Source organism: Salvia splendens, chromosome 15 (genome assembly GCF_004379255.2).
Source record: "Salvia splendens isolate huo1 chromosome 15, SspV2, whole genome shotgun sequence".
NCBI classification, from domain to species: Eukaryota; Viridiplantae; Streptophyta; class Magnoliopsida; order Lamiales; family Lamiaceae; genus Salvia; species Salvia splendens.
The window spans coordinates 30070481-30084710 of NC_056046.1; the positions used below are offsets into that span (position 1 = coordinate 30070481).

A 14230-nucleotide genomic window follows, 5' to 3' on the forward strand; every position below is an offset into this window, starting at 1 on the left:
TTTACAGAACCAACAATAGGTGAGTGTGTGGGAATAGGTATATGTAAAGAACAATTTATTGGAGCTTGACGATAAACTTGCAAAAAACATATTTCATTACGTAAACCATGCACTGTTGATGAAACACAACATTCTCGAGTTATGGGCATGTATCATATGTCCGAGTTATATACTACAACAATCCAATCCTCCTTTCTTAAAAATAGCTATATCACTCAATATGAACTATAAAACCAATTATGTACGACATATTTCTAAACCACCATCATCATGCATGATCATGTGTCATAATATTTCACAGTCTAATGACTTAATTTAGTGTACAAATTATTTCACAACAAATACCTCAAATAAATACATACAACAATATAATACAAATACAAGCATATATTATTATTATTATTATTTTCACACATGTTGAAGATAAATTTGTGAGTCTAACCGAGGCACTGCATGAGCAATCAAGGGTTTAGCCAACGATAAGTCATGTTTAGACTCAGCCAAGTCAATAGTACTGGTATCAAGTGGTTGCTTCCAGCTAAAACCTTGAATAAGTCTAGCCAAAAGCATGGTTGTTGTGGTAGAACCAAGCTCAAGGGTGGGGCATCCTTGTCTTCCGGTACTAAATGACAAAATACGCAAATCGTGATCCACAAGCGAGACATTTGAGACTTCATCAACAATGTGTCGTTCTGGCTTGAACCGGAGAGGCTCATCCCAAATCCTAGGGTTCCGACCTAGGCCAGGGCGGCTAAGCACCACATGACTACCCTTTGGGATGAAATAGCCACCCATGACAATGTTTTTGCTTGAAATGTGAGGCAAAGTAAATGGTGATACCGGGTGGATTCTAAATGACTCTTTTAGACAAGCCTTCACGTAATTTAGTTTCGACAAATCTGATTCTTGAACGAGCCTGTTCTTACCTATAACTCGGTCCAACTCCTCACATGCTTTAGCAAGAATGTCGGGTTGATTGATCATCTCTGCCATAGTCCACTTAACTGCATTTGAAGGATTATCAATTGTTGCCAACATCATTTCCTATAAAATCAACATCATATTTGTAACGCCCCACTTTTTGAACCCTAATTTTTTGAACCCTAAAATTTTGCATTAAATGTTTTAATGCCGTGAAGTATGTGGATTAATTGACGAGTGAATTAATTGCTTGATTTCTGTGCGACCTAATTTTGTTTTGGAGTTGAGAGGTGGAATAGTCAATCTTGTCGAATTGATGACGTGGCCTTAATTAATCGATGCGGAATGAAATATAGCCACAATTTATATTTTTATTTTGGGGAGTGAGATTTTAATAGGATCATCAATAACTACCTTACCCATTTTATTAGAATTTTCGACCACTATGAATTTATGGAGAGGAATTCTATTTTCTTGGATTTAATTATTTGCTTGGGATAATTATCCAATTAAATCCAAAGCCAATTATTACCTCCATGGAAATTTCGACCCCTATGGTTTATTCATGGAGATTTTCGAAAATCTCCTAATTATGGAGAGGTGGAATTATTCATTATATTAATTGATCCCTTATTTATTTCTTTCTATGATTTAATTGGAATATCCTAGCAAATCTTACCTTACCTTAATTTATTCAAGATTTGGAAATTATTCCTTGTGGAAGGAATATTTCACACGCCTATTTCCATTTATTGTGGGAGGATTTTTATTGATTTTCTTGCTCCGTATTATTTTATTATGCTCCGTGAAAATACTAAATTAAATCAATGGCTAAATAAATAGCCATGATTTTCGAAATATTCTCCCTTATTCTCCCTCATCTTCCACGCCAATCATCCCCCAAATCTTCTTCAAATATCTTTTAATTAATCCTCCATATCTCATGAAATTAATTGGAGATTCTTTCCTAACTCTATAAAATATGAGAAACCCTACACCTAGAGATCAAAAATCGCGCTCCCACCCCCCCCCCCCTTGAAACTCACGCCACTTTTCTCTCCCACTCTCTCCCAATCTTCTCCAATTTTTCTCCATGAATTCTTCTTCCTTTGAAAAGAATTTAAGTTGAAGCCTCTAGAGTTGTTGAAGAATCAAGATCATGTTTTGTTTCTACCAATCGTTTCTATCAAGAAGAGGTATTTTGATCTATCTTTTCTCATCTAACCGATTAATCGGTATTCTTGAACCCTCATGCATATAGTGAGTGTAGGGATTTCAAATCTAAGGGATTTAATCGGTGGGAATTTGTGTTTGGATGTGTGATTTGCGTTTTGAATGAATTGTTTGATGATTTAATGAATCTATGATGAATGATATATGATGTTACGAAAACATGAGTATAAGGACTCTCTCGAGCATGTGTGTGTGTTAAAACCATGAAAAAGTTGATTTTGAATAAATAGGGATAAACCCTAATTCGAATTTTTAAAGGCATGAAAAGCTGTAAGTTCGGACAGTATGTTCCGACATGTATTTGACCGACCAAATGAACTCCGATTTGATCGATTGTTTTTCCTGAATAAACCTCATGATGTCTTCTGTATTGTGTACGAATTTCAACTCATTTGGACGAAATATGAATTTATGGTGAATTTTTAAAGTTGACTGCGCAATTCTGCCAGAAACATGTTTTCTCGACCAGTGGGTTACGTCTTTGATTTGACCGACTAAAAAGGGGTATTTTGACATGAAATTTAAACTGGAAGTTATTTTATGAGTCTACTGCTTTTTTTTAAAGTTTTAGCCCCAACGGAAGTCAGATGAATTTTAAATGATTTTTATAAAATGGTTGCGCAGTGCTGCCAGATTTCTACCTTTGCAAAATAACTATATCTTTATGTTTTGAATGGCATACATGAATTATATATGTGACGAGAGGATGTGATATGCAAAGATGTTATGCTATGATGTGATTTCCATTTGTTGTTGGGAAAAGGGAAAAATTAAGGACATGCATAATATTAAGTCCATGTTGGTGACTAATTGAGAATACCTTATCTAAAGGTGATAATTCATGCACTAAACGTGATATCAAAGGAAAAGCGATACTTGAAATCTAAACGGTCGAGGTGGGCTTCTTTTCTACCCTACACTATGTGTGGGCTTTCTTTTACTAAACTCTTTTACGTATGATTGTGGAGCTATAAGGGTGGTTTAAAGTATTTATCATGCCGTGATTTGTTTTAACGTGCCTATCTGATGTGGCTGTTGCCACTGTTATATAAATCGAATTCGGGTCCTCGTAGAGCCGCAAACTCTACTTGGATTAGTGTACACCTATGGTAGATCGTGTGCTAGCGTACGGGCTGGCCGGTCTAGTGACCTGGTTTGCGGCCGCATTCCTTGTCATGTATTGGCAGATATGGCTATTGTCTATGGGAAAATGACTGATCAGTCGAATTTTACAATGGGAAATGATTTGAGTGCCTCGGGCCTTTCTAAAGCTAAACCCCGATGGTTACTTACGTATGGCATGATAAACTATATCTTTATTAAAAATGTTTTCGGCATAAGTCCACTGAGTATTTTATAAGTACTCAGCCCTGCATATGTTTTCCTTATGTGCAGGTTGAGCGGCGACGAGCGGTTGGCGGTGTTGAGCAAATTAAACGAAATGATAATATTGTCTTGAAACTCCGAGTGTCGTCGTGTCTTCACACATGACTTCACTCTTTCTCTTGGTCGTTTTCCGCTACGATATTTCTTTTACTTATTAGCAATTGGGCTTGAACTTGAATTTGTTCCGTTATTGGATATTTTAAAGTCTTGCTGGATAATGTCAAACTCTTAATCTTTTTCATTAATATTAATGTCTGGCCCAACTCATTATTTAAACCCGAGCCCTCATCTTGTTTTATACTTAATTGCTCGTTTAATATGTTGGTCAAGCCTTATTGATGAAACCTTAGCCTATTTTCCTTGTTATATTTAAGTCTGTTTAAGTCGCGATCGCCCGCATTTATTATACCCTAGAATGGCGGTCGTGACAGTTTGGTATCAGAGCCTCAGTTCTTTCCGCTCTGGACCCAAGAGTCTTGTTGAGTCAAAGTCTATTCATGTGTAATTTGACTAAATGATAATCGTCGAAGGCTCAACACCACGACTCGTCTCCGCCCAACCACGAAGAATGAGGTAACAAGTATCTCAATTTATATTGATCCGAACCTGTGAAATGTTGGAAATTTCGATGGGAATATTACTCTTGTGAGAATGAAATTATTTCGATGGAAATCGAAGATAATATGACGTCTTCGAAAATGTTGTTTGAAGTGTGGGATGATGAAAATACATGTATATGAAATTGTTTAATACTACTATGCCAAAAAAATGATGAATATTGTTGTGCACACCCCGATGAGGAAAATCGGCAAATATGTGATTGGACTTGTATGAGTTTGGGTAGATGAAATTCTAAATGATTGAAATCACATGAATTGTGAAACGTAAAGTATGCGTGTGATTACTCGATTATACTATGAAACAACACCTATGGAAAATAAGTAAATACTATGGCTTTTGGAAAATGTTGTGAAGATATGAACCGTGAGACACTATGAGATTATACAATTGCTTTTGTTTAACAGTGAGGCATGATGGCTTTGAATGTGTTGGATATTGAAGTGTGATTGTGAACTTGTATTAATTGACGATGAGATTTGCTATTACGTCCACGAAACTGCAAATTTTTTACATGAAGAAAATACATGTTACTTCCATGAACGACAAAACTTTTATGCCTAGGCGGTTAAAATTTCATGACTATGAACTGTGAAATGCAAAGCATGATACGCGCGTAGTTGCGAATTGTGATTGTGATACAGATGAGCATGAACTGCATGATTTATGAAATGCGATTCCATGGATGATTGATTGACTAAGTGTTGCTATTCACACATATTAATGTACGATGTTTGTTATGCTATGGAATACCAAATGATTATACGAATAAATGTGTTGATTGTGAAATATATGCATGACGTTTATGTGGTGGAAATTCATGACCGGTGAAGTACGAGGTATCGTATAGAACCACTATTAAAGTGGAATGTGGAACTTTTGAACTTAGCTGCAAACGTAGGAGCCAGATGAAGCTTAAGTTAGGTAATGATCAGATAGACGTTGAAGTACGAGGCTTCAAGCTATGCTTGAAATTATAACTGTAAGTTGACAACTGCAATATCACTTTCCTGAGTGATAAAACCAACGAAAATATATATTTCAAACTTTGGTGTATCCTCATAATGGCGAGATCATACCTAAGATATAATAAAACTATGCAGTCTTGCATACCATGCCAAAATGGCGATGCGACACAAATACGATGACGTTTACCACACCTTAAGACCACGTGTGCAATGGCAATGCATTTCGAAAACTACGTGGCATGGCAAGAAGACTTTGGAGATGCGACCATAAAAAAAAATGTGTTATTAATTTCGACAATACGATGAACCTCAACTTGGAATCCACGATTTCATAGAACGATGTTACCACGTTCAGGCTCGCGAAAAATGTGCGAGGGAGTGCAACCCTCGTAGCTAGAATGAACGATATTTAAATCAACAGTACTTACTTGGATTCTAAATTCCTTTCGGGACGTTTTGAATAAACGTGAGCCCTTGTCTATTTAAACTCCTTGGTTGACTCCCAATTTGCAAGTAATGCCCATTATACTTTCTTCATCGAGTTATGACTCGCTTTCAGTCCTTGAAAATTTGTACTTGCCTTCGTAACCTTGGACATCTTGATTAATCGTCTTCTTTGATTCATCTTTCGTAAGGACAATATTTTGACCTTGTGAACTTCCGTCATTGAACTTCATTCCTAAGGTTGTTTGCAGTTATGACCTTCAGTATGATCACACCTCCAGACCTGTTTTCTTCAAATAATGGAATATTCTTATTGGAACTATTGGTTCACCTCTTTATTTTGTAACCATGTATGTGGCAAGTTCTTTCTTGCAGAAGTGAAATTCTTTTTAGCTCGGTTTCACTACATATATTGCTTCATACTCAATGATTTTTCTTTCTGCAACAGCAAGTTAAGACTATCTTGTTCTCTCCTTCCTTAATGGTTGATCTTGTTAAATTTCTGAAAAATTCCATTCACATTGAGTTGTCTTTAACAAACCCGCGAACCCATTGATGTGAGTTCATCTTTTTCCAATACCATGATGTTGTTGAACCATTATTTGTACTACTTCATGACATTTGTCTATGTTTCTAAATCCTGCCGCGACTGATTATTTTAGGCCTTGACCCGTTTGAACGATATCATTCATTGCTGTCCGGAATTTTTGCAAATTGTGATCTAGCAGTCGGCTATGGAATTTGAGAATTTTTGCAGTTTCATCCTGTTTCCATGACCTATCTCATGTTCTTTCGAGCTCTCATCAGAAGTAAATTCTCAAATCTCTATGGGTTTTATTTGATACCTCTAAACCATTTGATTCTCAGAATGGACGGGTTGAGTCCAATGGAACTCAATCATTGCATTGTTGTTCTTGTTTCCTTGATTAATTTTGGAGCCTTCCCGACTAAAAACATCCTCAGCAATATTGCAACAATTTGAAATCTGTTCATATCCAAGTAAGACTGTTGGGTCAAATTTTGAATCCTTGTTACTAGACAGTAGGGAAATGCAGTAGTCGACTCGGATATATGCAAGGAATAAGTTTCTATAGTCGGACAGGCACAAAAATGACACACCCACCAGAAGCATCGACATACCGACGAGATACATATATGAGTGAACGATCGATCGAACGATAAGCGAATAAAGAATATGAGAAGATGTATTTACGGTCACCATCGTGCGAGGAAATTGTAGAGGAAGTTGGGAATCAATGCTACCGCTGATCGAATTAGCTTACAACAACAGTTTCTAAAAAACAGTAAACATGGCGCCGTACGAAGCCTTGTATAGAAGAAAGTGTAGATCGCCGCTCTCTTGGGACGAAGTTGACGAACGAGGAGTACTTGGACCTGATGCAGTTAAAGAAATGATTAAAATTGTTCGACAAGTTCGTGAAAAGATCAAAGAAGCTCAGGACAGACAAAAGTCATACGCGGATGTCCAACGAACCGACTTGCATTTTCAAACCGGCAACAAAGCTTTCCTCAAATTATCCTCGTCAAGAGAGATAACGCGTTTTGGTGTAAAGGGAAAGTTGAAGCCACGATTTATCGGGTCTTATGAAATTCTAGAAGGAGTAGGACCCGTTGTGTACCGTTTGGCGCTACCCCCAAGCCTTGGAAACGTGCACAACGTCTTTCAAGTATCACAATTGCGAAAACACGTATTTGGCCTAAAGCATGTGATTCACTACGAAGAAGTCGCGTTGAACCCGGACTTGAGCTACGAGGAGAAACCCCAAATGACTTTAGACCGAAAGGTCCAGAACGTGACAAAATAAACCGGTTGCTTACGTAAAAGTACTTGGGAGAAACCACGGACACGAGGAAGCCACGTGGGAGCTTGAGGACAAGGTGATGGAACTGTACCCAGAACTCTTCCCTTGAGAGTACCAAATTTCGGGACGAAATTTCTTTTAAGAGTGGTAGGATGTAACGCCCCACTTTTTGAATCCTAATTTTTCGAACCCTAAAATTTTGCATTAAATGTTTTAATGCCGTCAAGTATGTGGATTAATTGACGAGTGAATTAATTGCTTGATTTCTATGCGACCTAATTTTGTTTTGGAGTTGAGAGGTGGAATAGTCAATCTTGTCGAATTGATGACGTGGCCTTAATTAATCGATGCGGAATGAAATATAGCCGCAATTTATATTTTTATTTTGGGGAGTGAGATTTTAATAGAATCATCAATAACTACCTTACCCATTTTATTGGAATTTTCGACCACTATGAATTTATGGAGAGGAATTCTATTTTCTTGGATTTAATTATTTGCTTGGGATAATTATCCAATTAAATCCAAAGCCAATTATTACCTCCATGGAAATTTCGTCCCCTATTGTTTATTCATGGAGATTTTCGAAAATCTCCTAATTATGGAGAGGTGGAATTATTCATTATATTAATTGATCCCTTATTTATTTCTTTCTATGATTTAATTGGAATATCCTAGCAAATCTTACCTTACCTTAATTTATTCAAGATTTGGAATTTATTCCTTGTGGAAGGAATATTTCACACGCCTATTTCCATTTATTGTGGGAGGATTTTTATTGATTTTCTTGCTTCGTATTATTTTATTATGCTCCGTGAAAATACTAAATTAAATCAATAGCTAAATAAATAGTCATGATTTTCGAAATATTCTCCCTTATTCTCCCTCATCTTCCACGCCAATCATCCCCCAAATCTTCTTCAAATATCTTTTAATTAATCCTCCATATCTCATGAAATTAATTGGAGATTCTTTCCTAACTCTATAAAATATGAGAAACCCTACACCTAGAGATCAAAAATCACGCTCCCCCCTTGAAACTCACGCCACTTTTCTCTCCCACTCTCTCCCAATCTTCTCCAATTTTTCTCCATGAATTCTTCTTCCATTGAAAAGAATTTAAGTTGAAGCCTCTAGAGTTGTTGAAGAATCAAGATCATGTTTTGTTTCTACCAATCGTTTCTATCAAGAAGAGGTATTTTGATCTATCTTTTCTCATCTAACCGATTAATCGGTATTCTTGAACCCTCATGCATATAGTGAGTGTAGGGATTTCAAATCTAAGGGATTTAATCGGTGGGAATTTTTAAATAGGGATAAACCCTAATTCGAATTTTTAAAGGCATGAAAAGCTGTAAGTTCGGACAGTAAGTTCCGACATGTATTTGACCGATCAAATGAACTCCGATTTGATCGATTCTTTTTCCTGAGTAAACCTCATGATGTCTTCTGTATTGTGTGCGAATTTTAACTCATTTGGACGAAAGATGAATTTATGGTGAATTTTTAAAGTTGACTGCGCAATTCTGCCAGAAACATGTTTTCTCGACCAGTGGGTTACGTCTTTGATTTGACCGACTAAAAAGGGGTATTTTGACATGAAATTTAAACTGGAAGTTATTTTATGAGTCTACTGCTTTTTTGTAAAGTTTTAGCCCCAACGGAAGTCGGATGAATTTTAAATGATTTTTATAAAATGGTTGTGCAGTGCTGCCAGATTTCTACCTTTGCAAAATAACTATATCTTTATGTTTTGAATGGCATACATGAATTATATATGTGACGAGAGGATGTGATATGCAAAGATGTTATGCTATGATGTGATTTCCATTTGTTGTTGGGAAAAGGGAAAAATTAAGGACATGCATAATATTAAGTCCATGTTGGTGACTAATTGAGAATACCTTATCTAAAGGTGATAATTCATGCGCTAAACGTGATATCAAAGGAAAAGCGATACTTGAAATCTAAACGGTCGAGGTGGGCTTCTTTTCTACCCTACACTATGTGTGGGCTTTCTTTTACTAAACTCTTTTACGTATGATTGTGGAGCTATAAAGGTGGTTTAAAGTATTTATCATGCCGTGATTTGTTTTAACGTGTCTATCTGATGTGGCTGTTGCCACTGTTATATAAATCGAATTCGGGTCCTCGTAGAGCCGCAAACTCTACTTGGATTAGTGTACACCTATGGTAGATCGTGTGCTAGCGTACGGGCTGGCCGGTCTAGTGACCTGGTTTGCGGCCGCATTCCTTGTCATGTATTGGCAGATATGGCTATTGTCTATGGGAAAATGACTGATCAGTCGAATTTTACAATGGGAAATGATTTGAGTGCCTCGGGCCTTTCTAAAGCTAAACCCCGATGGTTACTTACGTATGGCATGATAAACTAAATCTTTATTAAAAATGTTTTCGGCATAAGTCCACTGAGTATTTTATAAGTACTCAGCCCTGCATATGTGTTCCTTATGTGCAGGTTGAGCGGCGACGAGCGGTTGGCGGTATTGAGCAAATTAAACGAAATGATAATATTGTCTTGAAACTCCGAGTGTCGTCGTGTCTTCACACATGACTTCACTCTTTCTCTTGGTCGTTTTCCGCTGCGAAATTTTTTTACTTATTAGCAATTGGGCTTGAACTTGAATTTGTTCCGTTATTGGATATTTTAAAGTCTTGCTGGATAATGTCAAACTCTTAATCTTTTTCATTAATATTAATGTCTGGCCCAACTCATTATTTAAACCCGAGCCATCATCTTGTTTTATACTTAATTGCTCGTTTAATATGTTGGTCAAGCCTTATTGATGAAACCCTAGCCTATTTTCCTTGTTATATTTAAGTCTATTTAAGTCGCGATCGCCCGCATTTATTATACCCTAGAAGGGCGGTCGTGAAAATATTATTCCCATGATGAAGTCATAATAATATATTACAAGATTTTAATCAACAACTTTGGCCAAATAAATACTTACAAGAATGACTGCTTTTATCTCTCGAATTGACAATAGGGGCCTATTTTGTGAGTTCTTGAGGTTTATCAAAATACCAAGAATATCATTATCCTCGCTCTTAAGTCCTAGCTTCCACATTTCCATTCTCTTTTCGATTGCTTGATCGTGGTATTTTCTTACATTCTTGATGGCATCTGTGATCATCTTTTTATTTCCATCCAAATCAAAAACCTCCAACCACGGCAAAAAATCAGCAATAGAGAATCCGTAGAGACATGAAAGAATGGTGAACAATCCATCTACATGTTCTCTCTATTCAATTCCCGGGCCTCCGTCATCCATTCCCGACCCGAAAAACCTTTCGCTGAACACCATCTTCCTTATCACATTGCCACAGTAATGCATAGTTACATCTCTCACGTTCACAACTTCACTTTTATGTGGATTGATGCATTCATTATATACAAATCTCACGAGATGATCGGCTTCCTCTAATCGTTTTGCATGGAGCCGTCTGAACACATCATTTGTGAGCACCTCCGACACCAGCACCCTCCTCATTTTCGTCCACTGGTTACCGGAGGGAGAGAGGGAAGGTGAAAGGTATCCATTGCTGACGAGGCGGGCCGAAGAGACGTATGGCCGGGAGGCAATGACGCTGTCATGCTTCTTCAAGAACTCGATAGAGAGTTCCGGAGAAGAGACGGTGATGACGTTGACGCGGCCTAGCTTGATGCTGACAATCTCCGTGTTGAGTTGCTTCATGACATTGTGTATCCACTGGAATACGGGCTTCTTCCGAAGCATTTCCGGCAGGCTGCCGACGATCGGGTAGGAGGTGGTGCCCGGTGGAAGTGGCGGCACCGTCGAACTTTTGTTAATTGATTTGAGTATAAAAAATCTTAGTGAAACTAAACATAAAGCTGTTGCTATTAACGAGGGAAGTTCATTGCTAAATCTTGTTTCTACTTTCATGTTAGAGTTTACCATGTTTGAATCTATTATGAGCTAATGTGTATGTATGCTCTAAGATTGGGCTTGCAACTTTATAGAGGGAAGTGAGGAATTGGATGCAAATAGCCTTGAGAATAATTTAGACTTGTATTAGGTTTACGTATATTGGTTGAGGCATACGACGAGTAATGAGTTATTATTGAGTTCGGGGTGTGATATTGTAATGCTCTGTGTTGACATTGATATTTAAAATGTCAACAAAAATTTGTGTTGACATTGATATGCGATCGTATCGACATTTTTAATATACTGCATCGATGAGTTAACAATTTTAGAAAACGCGCCCCAAGTTTCTGAATATGAATGAAAATTTAAACTATTGTATTGGTGAGTATTTTTATTTAATTCGATACTCATAAATCATAATCCAATTGTGAAAAAATAGGACCGTACATTTATAGCTTCAATTTCAAGTACTTGAATTTGTTGGATGAAATTATAAAATTTAATACTCTTATTAAGCTTGTAAATATCGCAAACAATTTAGTAGTGCTGGTTGTGAACGCAATACGAAAATTATTATTTCTCTGTCATGTTTTTATTTCTCACTTTTTTTCGGCGTCAGGCCACAACTCACACAATAATAACGTCTTTCATACTACCTCCGTCCCCCAAATATTGTTCCACTTTGACCCGACACGGGTTTTAAGAAAATGTAATGGAAAGTGAGTTGAAAAAGTTAGTGGATTGTGGGTCCTACTTTAATGTTAGTAGAAATGAGTAAGTGAAATATGAGGTCCACTACCAAAAATGGTAAAAAGTGAAATGTGACAAACTTTATGGGACGGACGGAAATGGAAAAATGGGATAAACTTTCTAGGACGGAGGTAGTATTAATAAACATCATTACTTGTTTGTTTTTGTTGTAAAATTGAAATACGAGAAATAATAAAAAAATTAATTCATTAATAACAGGAAGAAAGTAATCCGTTGCTCATTGCTCGTTAAATGAATGGAAATTGACGAGGAAAAAACGAACGACGGAATCATTTATTCACATCCTTATTTATCAATCGTTATAATTGGTTTGTCCGAGACCAATAAGCATTTAATTGATTGCTTAGTTTTACAAAAGAAACCAACAGAGTGTGGCAAGATTCTATAGGAAAGTCTTCAAAAATAGTTCGAATTAAAAAATAGTTGCTATTTCATTTATTAATTCAATTTTTAAAAATTCCGGCGATGTTTTTCGACCCTCTCCAAATAGTTGCTCTAGAATTATGTTTCCTTTATTAATTGGAATTTTTAAATTTTGGGGAGTGTTTTTCGACCTATTCCTAATAGTCGCTATACAATTATATTGATACCTTATATAGGAAGCTAGAAGTTAGGCCATCGGTCTTCATTCTATAAATATTGTGGCTATATATCAAAATACCATAACAAACGAAACTAGATGTAATTATACCAAACATTTAGAGATATTTTCTGTTACCTAATCTAGTAACGGAGCCTTGATTCTCATTCTATATAAATTATTCTACCACAAAATACTTTAGTAAGAGCCATCATTCCTCACTACGTACCGAGAAGCGCTCCATTTTATCAAGCATTTAGAGCATAAACGACTGGGTCGAAAGAGAGCACAAGTTTGAGAACTTTCCAAGCAGGCCTATGCTCGGGTTTCTCCACAAATATCGAGAATGTACCAACCACAATATCATCTTTCAGTAGGGATGTCAATGCACCCTGAAACCTATAGATCGAATAGCCTGCTAAATTTATGCATTAAATTTTAGGATGTTACCCTCCGTTCAATAAAAATAGAGACTTTGTAGACAGCACGAGTTTTAATGCAAAATTCGTAAAGTATGAGAAATGTAGAAATAAAAGGTGATTAGAGTATTGTTATTGGAGACTGCGTCAGCCATAAAATGACTTTTTTATGGGATGGCCAAAAAAAAATGGCATGGAGTTCAAGAAATAGATGTTTAATGTATTAAATAGATAGATAAAAAAGTAAAAGCGAGAAAAAAATATAGAAAATAGAGTAGAAAGTGAATAAAGTAGAGAGGATAAAGTAAGAGAGGGTAAAGTAAGAGTGGGAAAAAGTGTTATATATAGATAGAACTCAACCAACTATGAGAGAACATCCTAAAATGGAAAAATGACTCAACTATGAGGGAACATAAGAAGTTGAGACGTGTTACTTTTTGGGTTGTCCCAACTAAATGACACATTTCATTTTGCAATAATTATCTGACTTCTCTCTCATACTTTGTCTTTTGTCCTCATCTCTTATACTTTATTATCTCTTCTATTTCTTAATTTATTATTTGTTTTACTTTACTATTTATAATTTAATTCACTAAACATAACTACTTGTATTCATGTGCCAAAATAAATGCCTCACTTAGGCTGGAATGGAGGGATTATTAGTTAAAAAACATTCAAAAAATGTAATACCCCAAATTTTTCTACCGTTTTAATTATTCTTCAGGACGTCGTTTGGGTACCTGAAAATTTTTCACCTTTGTCTTTTTATTGTCGTGAGAATAATTTTACGTTTGGACCTATTACAATTATTCTCTAACAAGTCCAATTATTTTTCTTGAGTAAGCCCACTTAGTTTTTGAGCCCAAGTCAATTTCATTATTTTTACAAATCAGTTACGGAAGGGAGATATGATAGTAGTATTTCAAGTGACAGATATATATGAAACTGCTGTAGATAGTCTTTCCACCAATAATTCCACCAATAATCAAGATCCATTGCGGCTGCTCATGACGGACAGCAGTTATGATGACGGAGAATTGCGCTGAGGCGGCGGCGGCGGCGGCGATCCCGGCAGTGGCAACAGGCTATCGGCAACAGCGGCCGTGACTCACGGTGGCGCTGCAATGTGAGAGAGAGAAGAGGAGCGGCGAGT

The 14230-nt window shown here is 36.6% G+C and overlaps 1 long non-coding RNA gene and 1 pseudogene across 1 annotated transcript; one reads left to right on the forward strand and one right to left on the reverse strand.

Annotated features, from left to right (window-relative positions):
• Positions 1–408: 408 nt before the first annotated feature.
• On the reverse strand, positions 409–11322 carry LOC121767001 (annotated as a pseudogene).
• LOC121767823 lies at positions 8449–9912 on the forward strand. Its single transcript, XR_006043211.1, has 3 exons — positions 8449–8588; positions 9309–9373; positions 9873–9912. It is a non-coding gene; the product is annotated as an uncharacterized LOC121767823 (long non-coding RNA).
• Positions 11323–14230: the final 2908 nt, after the last annotated feature.